Source organism: Rhinolophus sinicus, chromosome 4, assembly GCF_057876585.1.
Source record: "Rhinolophus sinicus isolate RSI-liver-muscle chromosome 4, RSI-T2T, whole genome shotgun sequence".
In the NCBI taxonomy this organism is placed as follows: domain Eukaryota; kingdom Metazoa; phylum Chordata; class Mammalia; order Chiroptera; family Rhinolophidae; genus Rhinolophus; species Rhinolophus sinicus.
Window position 1 is genome coordinate 102,625,902 of NC_142504.1, and position 12,013 is coordinate 102,637,914.

General features: G+C 35.8%; 1 protein-coding gene across 2 annotated transcripts in view; it reads left to right on the forward strand.

Annotated features, from left to right (window-relative positions):
• Positions 1-12,013, forward strand: part of RAB27B (RAB27B, member RAS oncogene family) — a 127,174-nt gene that overhangs the window by 61,177 nt on the left and 53,984 nt on the right. Inside the window, exon 1 of one of the 2 annotated variants that reach the window (XM_019721997.3) lies at positions 10,771-10,908. The exons of the other annotated variant lie outside the window; for it this stretch is intronic. The gene's annotated coding sequence lies outside the window, so the exon portion shown is untranslated. Of the gene's footprint in view, positions 1-10,770; positions 10,909-12,013 lie in introns of those variants that run through there. 2 annotated transcript variants of the gene reach the window in all.

Below are 12,013 nucleotides of genomic sequence, written 5' to 3' on the forward strand. Positions count from 1 at the left end.
CGTGGACATGTAGGTTGTTTTCAGTTTGCAGCTATTACAAATCGCTCTTGTAAAAGACTCCTGGTGTACACATTACAAAGTTCCACAAACCGTATATTTAGAATGGGCCATATCTCTGCCCAAGTTCAGTTTTCCAAAATAGTCAAACCAATGTACACTTCCATTAGCGGTGAATGAGCATTTCAGTTGCTCCATGTCCTCGTCCATACTTGCTGTGTCATTTTAGTCAGACTGGTAGATGCATAGTTATATCTCATTAAGGTTTAGTTTGTTTTTCTCTGATGACCAAAGAAGGTGAGCACTTTTTCATGCTTACTGGATATTTATTTGGGTACTCTCTTTTGTAAAGTGCCTGTTCAACTTTATTGTCCATTTCTCTATTATGTTATTGATTTCAGTTTTATTTACTGTATTTTATGAAGTTATAGAAAAAAATTATCTTTCTGAAACAAATTGGGGTATAAATAGATACAAATAAGTGAAAAAATAAAGTAGGTGCCAAGTCCAAACTAACCATAAGCCAAAGCCTTTTGGGCATAGGACTTGACTATTTAGTACTAATAAACTATACATGACACATTCTTATGTCCAATATACTGTAAATATTTGATTGTGTACATTACTATTCTTTTAAAAATACTTATGTGCAAAAATTTAAACCAGCAGCCGTTACCTTTCTTGGGTTAAGTTGATAAATAAAAATATAGTCTACATTTTCTACTATAGATTAGTTACAATATAATAATTGCCCTAGGTTTTGGCTTTAGTAAAATTAATGAACCTAGAACTAGCAATTCTTTAGCTATAAAAGGATATTATAATTAAACATAATTTAATGGATACATCAATTAAGCTAAGATAGAATAGAATGCTTCATATTTTCAGGAAATAGAAACAGTTTTTAAAAATGATCAAAAACAATACTGGAAATTCAAGAAAATTGTAATGATTATTACATGGGTCCTAGGCCAAACTGTATTATATTTAATACCACTTACCAGATTTAAAAATATCAGAACATTTTAAAGAAAGAAATTTAATGTAAAATATTAGAACAAAAATGTTTATTAAAAAAAATATCAACACTTTTCCTTCTCATCAGAAGCATGATGATCATGGGAAATATTCAGTCAAACTTAATGCCGTTTTAAAAATTATAGGTAGATATTAATTAAATGAAGAACTATGCATTAAACTGGGACACCAAAAGGATAAGTAGAGACTAAGTGATTTAATTTTGAGGATGGGTAAATAAAATAATGAGATAATTATTCTAGCCAATGAGAGCCAAAAATGTGGATTTGAATTTTCAAAACTAAAATGGTTGACTATAAAACGTTTGACTAAACTATAAATGTTTGACTTCTGTGACATCATCAAGCAATTTGATATTCCACTTAATATTATTAATTTACCAGCTAAGTAAAGATTCTCTCTTTCAATACAATTTTTTTTTTTGTTTTAGTGTTTTTATTTATTAAATTTGATTATCTAATCCCTTGCCTTCTTCAACTGGTTTATTGGCTATCACTTAATTCTTTATGTTATGACATAAAAAATTGAGCTGTAGAGATGAAACTATTTATAGTTTCTATTAATAGTATAAAGTACAGTTTCATTAGTATAAAGTCAAGTTTCATTTGCTGCTGAGGTGTAAGCAGCAAACCCTTGGAGTTCCTGTGGAGGAGTGGAGTTAGTATTTCCTTGTCATAGCCCAAAACCCTTAACTGAGCCAGCAAATGTACGAGGTCCCCTAAGGCCAAAGTGAGGGCAAAAAGCAATGTCAAATCGAGGATAGCTTACATACAATAATAATTGCTACTACAGGACTCATGGGGATCATGGAGTTACGGCATCAGGAATTAGATTCAACTTTGAGCTAGTTCACAAATTTCCAATATTATCCAAAGCCTGTATTAGTGCTGTTTTGAATCTGTAGATCTATTTATGCTGAAACAACTGAGGATGGACTTGTGTGGAATTGTATATTACATTTTTCTCTAACTAATTGGGTGGTTATTAACAATCAACGAATGATTGCAGCAAATATTTTCTTATTTTATAAAACAGAAGTTTTAGGGATAATGATTTTATCTTTGCAGTGATAGAGTCAAGGAGGAGGAAGAGGAAAGATAACTGGCAAACACTTGCTGTTAGTCGTAGAAAGCAGATTCCAAATTGTGACAACCAGTGTTACAAGATCTTATATCATCAAGGACAAGTTTGGGCCATGTATTTTCTGATTGTGACAAACCCAGGGTGCCCAGCAATAGATAGCCAAGGCACTTCTGTGATTTATTTATCTTACGTTAAATAGTAGGAGAGAGAGTTGCCTGTATGTTTACCTTTAATTATGACATGAGGTTATAATAACTCATAGGAGGGAGTCAAAATTTCTCCTTCTAATTTTCATTAAGAAAAATTACATACATGTGTACCATTTTGCCTCACGGAGTTCCCTTAATTTGCTGTGGACATTTTTATTGCAAATTATATTATCTTTGAGAGTCCAATATGTAGTGCTTTGAATCATTTTCACAAATCTTTTCCCCCAACTTTTAATATCTTAGTTATGAAAAATCATATTTGCTGAAATATGTCACAGAATGGATAAGAGATTCTTTTGCCCTTTTCTGTGAAAACTTCCTTTTTAAAGATGTCAGAGTAGTGAACACATTCATTTATTTACCTACTCATTCAACATTCATCCTTTGGACACCTATACTGGTGTCAGACATGACATTTTTATAAGCAGAATTAATTATTCTTACATCCTCTGTTTTTAACATGTACGATCAAAGAAGAATCCATCACAGATGTCTTTTGGCAGAACTTGGAGTAAAACCCAAGCCTTTTGGTTTAGAATTCTTGTTCATCTTACTCTATGCAGAACTTGGGAGACCCTCAGTTATAGACTACTACAGACAGAAGCTTCCAAAATGCTCCCCCTCGAAGGAAATGCCAAAGGCTCCATGAAGCACCCTACTTTATGTACTGCAGGCAATTCTTTTATTATACATTTTCTGGTATCAAGTACAAGAAGCAGAAGTGCTTTGTCTAAAATGTGGATCAATTGGAGAACCTTGTGGGTAATTCAGCAAATAAATGACTTAGACCCACCTATCCAAGTATACCAACTATTTTAGAATCTGTGTCTATTTGATTAGTTGCATTAGTTACATTTGAAGTCATCTGATTAAGCTTATAGATATTCATCTTTATTCTTGAAGACCCATCCACCTTCTACACAAGTCAATGTAGGGACTCAAGTCGAGATATGATAGGAAGCACCTCCTTTGCATCATTTGAGTTCTTAATAGTGACACTCATGTCTGCAGTTCTTTCTGAGAGTAACTATCCCATTGGATATAGTCTCTGGGGCTGTGTTGCATAGTTTCAGTATCTCCAAATTAACCTTTCTATCACACTATCCTTTAGCCAATAGGAAAATGACAAACATGAGATGGAGCTGAAACTCTGATTGAATCCCCTGTGAAGTAGAATTGATTAAACCATTAGCCTTGACTTGAATCTGACTTGCAGTGATTTTTTTGTTACTTAGCCATTAGTGATTCCTCAATGTTCTACTGTTCTGGAAAGTTTCCTGTTCCCCAGTGCCTTTTACTTTGAAAAGTAGTTGTATGAGCCTTTGGGGAAATGTAGAAAGAAGAAATATAGAATATTCTGTAAGTATTTGTAATAGTGTTGCAGTTTCCTTCTTAAAGAATGAGGGTGGTTCTTTGAATTAAGACATGGCTTATTCTAGTTTTGAATTTCATCAAACTGAAAAAACAATTACAAACACTGCTAATCAAATCAGTACATTTTATCCTGGGCATCTATATTAGTCAGTCCATCTGTTCTAAAATTGTGCTCCTTCTTCCTTGATACAAACACCCTTAGAACCCATTCGCATATGCATTTCTCACTTCTTTGCTTATGTAAATTAGCATGTTTCATATTTCTTTTAGTTGTAAGATTGCTTTTCCCAGGTTTGATATTTTGTTGCCCCCGCTCCAGGGCAAGCTGGCATAAGCCTAAAGGCATTTAATCATATGTAATCACACGAATGCCACCGTTGGAACCACTCAATTCTATTGCATCCAGGCTATACACACTGCTACCACTATAATGAGTATCTGACCCCTTTGACTTTCATAAGGGACTGCCACCAAGATAAGCATTGCAGGAGACCTTACAAACAGAGAAGGGGTTGAAAGCCTTATACCAAGAAGATGATTAATATGTACCACATTTTATAGGTGGGGAAATGCAAGAACATGAGAAGTTCTTATTAATTGTGGTATATTCATTCTGATCGTGCATTCTTTTATCAGTTCTTTTAAAACATCTTCCCCTCTCTCAAGACTCACACCAGATTTATAATTATAAAAGTAGATTGTTTATAACTTATGTAAAAGAAGGTGAGTGGTTCTAACAAAAGCATATACTTTATAAGAAGTATGTTAGGGATTTTCTTCCATTCTCTCAATCTACAGTAGTAATGAAATCTGTAGTGAAAAATTCCACAGAACAGAAACCTACTTAGTGGATATGGTGACAATGCATATTTCAGGAGGTATTGTACAGCTATGGTCCTTATGATTTTCATGTCATTTTGGAAATAGAACATTTAACTATGTAGTAGAAATATAATAAAAATTCATTATGTGCTTGTAGACATTTACCATATCTATGATAAAAATATATTAGCTCGTGTTTCATGTAATTATAATGTAAGATTATTCATTAAGGCATCATTACTTTTTTTTGAAAAATAGAGATTTTTTAATTAAAAATTTTTTTGATTACAGTTGACATATTTGAAAATATAGTTTTAAGAAGAAATCTTTTAGCATGGAATTCATTGTTATAACCAAATCTTCATTTACTAAATGTTATTTTTGCAAATTATCTTTTAACATCATGTGTGATCAAATATAAGACAACATCATTTCTCAAATTATACCCTAAAAAAGAGAGGTATATATTGGTGTCGCTGTAGATATCTTATAATGGAACATTCATGAAGGTACTTCAATTTGATCAAAAAAATTGGGGGGCGGGGATACAAATTTGCCTGAAATTATGTCGGTCAATGTTAGTTTGGATGCTTGAAAAATCACCTGAAAATTGGGTAAAAGGCAAAGGAATTTAAGAAAAAATTATTCCGAAGCTGTGTGACATGACAATTTGAAGTATTTGCAGTTAAGAGGTAGCAAAAGTTGTGAATAAGAACACTGTTTTTTGGTAACATATTTTGGGAAAAATGAATAAATCACCATATATTCATTTACACTTATATTGTAGGCACACATAACATTTTATTCTGTAGCTCACTATAAAGCTAATATTAAGCAAGTATATGTATATACTTTACATGCGCTTGTATATAACTATACTTATGCTTACACTTACAGTTATATATATTGATATACAACTATCAGGGGTTCCAAAAAATGTATACACATTTTAAGAGATGCGTATACATGTTTTTGGCACCTCTCTGTATATTTATGCTTATGTATATGTATTGTCATTACATTATTCTCTGCTTAGGTTCTTTATTAATATAAATCTATTTCTTCTTAATCAACTTGTTAATTTGATTAAACAATTTTGTAATTTTAATTCTGTCCATAATTATACTTGTAGATTTTCTGTGGTTGTTTATAAAGGGGTCGAATACTATTCATACCCAGAATAATGGCTTACTCGCTACTATGGCTTCTCAAGTCAGGGCTTGCATCAAGGCTACAGGCAAATGTTACTCATGAAACCATTTGGTCCTTTTCTATAGAAGGTCCCAGTGTGTGTTGGTTTCATATTCTAAGAAACAGAGGCAAAATGAAATTGGAAATAGAGAGGTTAAGACCTCATCATACAAAAACAAAGCTTGGCAACGTTGTCTCTTGCCAATAATAAAAAGTCAGAATTTGGAAGTGCACCTGCATTGCTACTGGCAGCTGCTAAGAACCTTTGCTTGGATTTTGTATGTATTGGTAGCACTCGCTTCACCATTTGCATCATGAATTTCTGGAAAACATCTTATAATTTAGAATTGTTTCAAATCTATTGGAGAGTTATTCCCTAATAAAATTTCCCCTATTGAGAAAAAAAAAAAAAAGACCTCATCATAGAGTAGATGCCCTACATACAATCATGTGAACAAGTCCACTTTGATGCCTAAAATAGATCTTGATGTGTGACCCATTTAAAGTAATTTGCTAGTAGAAATTCACTTAAGCCTACATATTTCTTGAAGTAACATCTTTCAAAGTGGTTAGTAAAACTGGCACGACCTGGAAGTCCAGTCGTGTGACTTTTAGTCATGCTGTGGGGTTTCTTCAAACTGGGGAGGGGTTGATTTTTATTTCTGATTACACAGATTTCGTATGAACTGAAAATCAGCAGAGATTGGAGGCAAATCTGTGCATGGCTAGCTGACAAAACCTTCCCTGCAATCCCAGGAAAAGGGTGAGTTAGGAAACCTCTGATCTCACCAGTTTGGGGTTCAAGTAGAAAGAGAAAAGATGGCAATTTTTAAGAGTATAATATTTTGAAGGATGAAAAGCAGTTAAGTCAGTGGCTCATGACACGAGGGACAAGAGAGGAGAAACCAAATATATTTGTTGTTTAAAGCTTTACAATGCTCATTTTCTCTTACAGCACCTTATAGTTTTCCTTTGTTTTCTCTACCTTATGCCCTCTGCCTGGCACAGTATGAGGCACACGTTATTAGTAAATGTTTGTTGAGTGAATAAATGACTGTGCAAACCTCACAATCTATCTTTAGTCTACACCCCAAATTCACTTTCTCCACTGCTTATAAGTTATTATGCAAAAAAAAAAATGTAAGTACTTTAATAAATTGAATGTTTTCCCTAATGAATGCATGTCTTTTGTTTCCCTGTGTATATTTTAAAGCTACTTTAACATTAATTTAATTTTTATTTAGCGAATACATCTCATAGTTTTTTTGTTTTTGTTAAAGTTTTTTAGTTTTTTTGTTAAAGTTCTGATAAACTAGCTAGCACAAATCTCCTCAAGTCTCAATCCCCACAGGAAGACATTTGACTTTTTCAGTCTTTTTTATTGTACTGACATATTTCAAAATGTTTTCCTTATTCTGCTATTTCTTTATTTAGCAATTTTACCCGTTATCTATGGGCTCTATGTTATAGGAGTTGAGGATTTAGTTGTTTTACACACACATAAACACAGACTGTCTTTTCTTTACTCTCTACATACAGTTATATCATAATTTATGGTTACTTTCTTTTCAGTGTTCCCATTATTCTTATTATATCCACATCTGAGCAAAGTGGTGTGTTATCATTGTGTTTCTGTTCTTTCACAACCTTTTATTTTCCCTGGAGTTAGTAATATCCTTTGTTTTGTTTTGTTTAGCACGCGTTATACCTATTGTAAATTATTCCTTTCCTTTGATGTGATCTACTTTGTGTTTCTGGAAGATGTTTTAGGTTGTTCTCTTTATTCCTGGGTTTTTATATTTCAGAATGATGTATCTTAGTATGTTTAATTGATTGATCAATTAATTAAAAAATTATTCTCCTGGGCTTTTAGTAGAACTGTTGATCCCAAAGATTCATGGTCTTCATTTCTGGAATTGTTCTCGCATTATTTCTTTAATTAATTTTTTCATCCCTTTCTGGATAAAAAGAAAAAAACTCTTTTCTAGAACTCTCTGGGATTTTCATTAGTCAGAAAAAATTTCCCTTTTCTCCAATTTTTTATTTCTATAGCTTTTTGTTCTAGTTTCCTGAAGATTTTTTGTCAAATTAATCTTATGACTCATAGTATATTTTCAATTTCAAGAGTTTTTTTTTTCTATCTTATATACAAATTTCTTTTTAATTCATTTTCAGCAGGAGCAGAGTAAAAATGCTCATGTTTAGTTCATCTTGTTAAACCACAGTTCCTCTAGTTTACTTTCTCCAAAAAATAATCCTCCAGTCTCCTGGAGGCCGGGCTGAGCAGATGGACGAAGTTGTGGTTGGTTAATGGCACTGCAGTGGAGACAGGAACTTTGGGTCCAGCATTCTGTATACAGACGTCTAACCAAACCCCTGTGTCACCCCACCAGCTGGTCTCCTTCTATGGCGGTGTTTATGCCTCCTAGGCCTGAGCCTCCCTGGGTTATGCACAGAGAATTGTCTTGCTTCTTATCCATAACCCCTCCTACAGGCTTACAAATGGTTTAACTCTTCTCTTCCAAACCAGTTACCCAGCCTCCACCTGACTTAGGTTCTTCCCACCATCGATTACAGGTTATTTTGTCTTTTTATGTCTCCTCTCCCTTTTATTTGTCTTTATGATTTATATATATTTAAATCACTTATTCTTGTGTGAGAGGAGTTTGAGGAAGGGGAGCAGAAACACATGTGATCAATTTGCCATTTTCCACTAGAATTTTCCCATGTACTTTTATGTCTGTTGACCTCAGTGCTGTATTTATTGAAGGACAAGCCTATTGACAGAAATTATGTCTATTTAATTCATGCTACAGAAACTCCAGGTACAGGAAGGTATTTATTTATTTTTTTATTATGACACATAATGCCATCGCCTGGTTTTTCCAGGGTCTTTCATTCTGCCCTGCCTCTGTTCAAAGTGGCTTTCACGAGGAGGCCAAGACTCATTCCTTTCTTGTATTCCCACCTCCTTCTCCTTAGCATCCCTGTTCCCAGAGGGAGAGAAACATTCTCCCACTCTGGACTAGCTGAGTAGTGTCACTATGTAACTCTAGTGCTTCTGAGCCCCAGAATCTGAAAGACAGGACTTAGGTGGCAAGTGACTGTCCCTGCACGAGTTGACCCTGCAAGGCAGCTGACACACGTATCTGAGGAAGTTGACAAAGAGGGCAGGTGATAAATGTGTGTGTTAGACTTTCTCATGATAGGATTTTTTTCTAGAAACAGTAGTGAGGGAGCATGATGTAGTGACTGTCGCGAGCCCTGCCTTTGGGATCAGCGGGCGTGAGTTTATGGACCCTCATGATTGTGGGCACATTGTTGGGATTGTCTCAACCTCAGTTCCTTCATTCATACAATGGGGACCAAAAAAATAACAAATGCCTCGCCTATTTCAGAGCAATGTTGTGAAAGTCGAGTGAGATGGTCTATGGGTGAGGGCTTTATAAACTCTACTGCACACAGGAAACAATAGCTATTAGGGTTAATGTAAGTGAACACATGAACGAGGTGAACAACACAGATTATCATTGTATAGCGCAGATAATTATTTTAAATTAATGTGCTACATACAGTGGAATAAATTTAAGGTTACGGTCCTTCTTTTCTCTCTCTCCAGGCCCTTGGACACACACTTGTCGTATATTTAGATATTGCTGATGGATGCAAAATAGATTTACCATGATTATAGATTCCCAGCATATGTCTTTTGAAAATCTACAACCTGACCCTCCTATACTTTCTCCTGGTGGATCAGAATATTTTTTTATGAATTGGACCTTACTTTGGGAGAATGAAGTAGATAAGTGCTACCACAATAAAAACGATAGCTAACACATGTATAGAATTTACTGTGGCTGGCACTGTTCTATGCATTTAGCTGACATGATCTCATTTACTCACAACAACCCTAAGAAGGCATTTTATTATCCCCATTTTCAAGATAAGGACATTGAGGCACAGAAAATAGAACTTCTTCTATATTTTCCAATTGGAGGAACAGATTCCCGCGGGACCGAATGTTTTCTCCAATACTCCTCCACTTCTTTGCTAGTGTTTGTTTGTGTTCGCTTTTGGTTTTGGGGTCTTCGTTTATCCCTCCCACCGCTAGGAGAGGCTTCCTAGCTGATTCTCTGCAGCACCCTATCAGAACTGGGTCCCATAACAAAATTTAAGCAAAATCATCTCATTGTTTACCAACATGAATGAGTACAAGCAACAGGTTTGTAACTTTTTAACTTTATTCACAGAGGAATGAATCAGCCGCTATTATATGTATATAACTGGATTCTTACCTTTACCATCAGTCTGTAAACTACGGATGTCAGTCTGTCTGAAACGTGACCTCAACAGAGCCAACCAGGATCTCTTCTGTGGATGATTGCAAAGTGTCTAGAACAGGGTCTGCCACATAGTGGGTACTAAATATTTGTTCAGTGAATGTGTGTCCTGATTTTGTTTGATCTCATAGCCTGGATCTCTATTTACTAAACTACTGATCTCTGAAGTGACTAGGAGGCAAAGATTAGCGTTTAGCATACTGATTGATGTATTCATATTTATAGATCCTAACTTTTAAAACATCGATTGCTTTCCAACTTTCATTTCCTGAGGCTTTTCTCCGTTCTCCACTGGCAATGCTTTGCTCTCTCTAGTTAATGAGACATCCTCTGGGAGGAGAGAATGCAATGTTTTGGAGGCAGTTCTCACAGTGCCCTCTGCTCTTTCAGTAAGAGATATCAAAGAAAATACGGGAAAATAAAGACATAGAAAGGAGCTGCTGGCTCGAGCTTTGAGGCTCCACAGAGGAGAATTTAACCAGGAGCCAAGCCCGTTTGAGTCACCATCAAGATTTGCCCTGAGGTGAGCTCCGCACATCCGCGTTAGGACTGGGAGACACGCCTTCTTCTCACACAAACCTTCCAGACCCAGGCGTCTCGGAGGATTCAGGGGTGGTGCTACAAGTCCTGCCACTTGCAGTCCTGACGGGCAGGGGCCGGGGACAGTGCAGCGTGGGACCGATCCAGCGCCACAGGTTGGAAAACGAAGGAGCTGTCCCCATGATGGTTGCTCTGTAAAGCAGATCCTGCGTGTTGCTGGTGTGGAAGCCCAGGAGTTCAAGGGCTTGGGAAAGGGGAAGGGAGCCTCTGAAACCTGACACCCAGCCCTCTCGCAAAGGAAACTTCGCAGGCTGGTGAGTTGGGGAAGCCGGGCTGTTATTGCTGGAATGTGTACCCACCCACTCAGGGTTTTCTCAGCTGCTAGCCTGCGAAAAGGAAGTAAGACGTGGATGAGGAGCGGCAGGCCAGCCGACAGGCGAGCGGAGCCTGGTTGTGTGAGCGCCGTACATCGCGCTTCAACAGAAATCATAGTGAAGACGTGATGTGTGTAGGCGGATGGCATCAGAAAACTCCAGCTGGCTGTCTTTGTTTTGGTATTCTGCATCTCAAACAGCTGGTTAGGATACAAAGCTGGGCACTGCAATGCCAGTTTCTTTCCATTTGTATCTCAAAAAACAACCAAGACATTAATAATAATAATGATGATAATCACGATTGTTTATAGAGTTTCATTTAAGAAGCAATTTAGTGAGGCAAGCCAGGCAGCTGAGAGGACGTTTCTTTGCACGTCCTCAGGTGAGACAGCTGTAGAAAATCAAAAGTTATTTGTGTCTTCCAATTTTTTGCTCAGTTATTTCCAAATTCTCATCCAAGTGTTGCAGCTGTTACGGTGTGAGCGTGTGTGTTCATTCAAGTGGGCATAATAAATTAGTTTCCAAAATAACATTATTTAGTTACCTGAAAACGATTGAAGCAGGTGAAATGCAAAAGCTAGAGAGGCTGCCTTCCTGGGAATAAGTTGTCTTTGGTTAAAGTCACATCTATAACATGTTTGCTAGCTTTTTATTTCAAGATCTAAAGCTAAGAGTATGATTCCAGTTGTTTAAATGGTACACTATTAAGCCCAAATTAGTAACAGTTTCAGTACGATTAGCAACAAAATTATTATTTAACATAATAATAGCTATGAATTTGGTTAAAAATGTGTACTGTTTTTAATATTTAGTTACATTCATGCACATTCAGTAACATTATAAATATATATTATATACATGGTTATATAGTTCTAAATTTTAAAAGTTAACAGAAAGGATGGGCTTCAGCATTATAGCCTCAGGTGTTTAAGTTTATTGAATTTTCAAGTTACTATCAAGTCCAAATTGTAGTAGGAAGTGAGAGCCATTCTCCCTCAATATTTTTCACAGTTTCCTAGCATAATCTTCTACCCAGATGGGATCA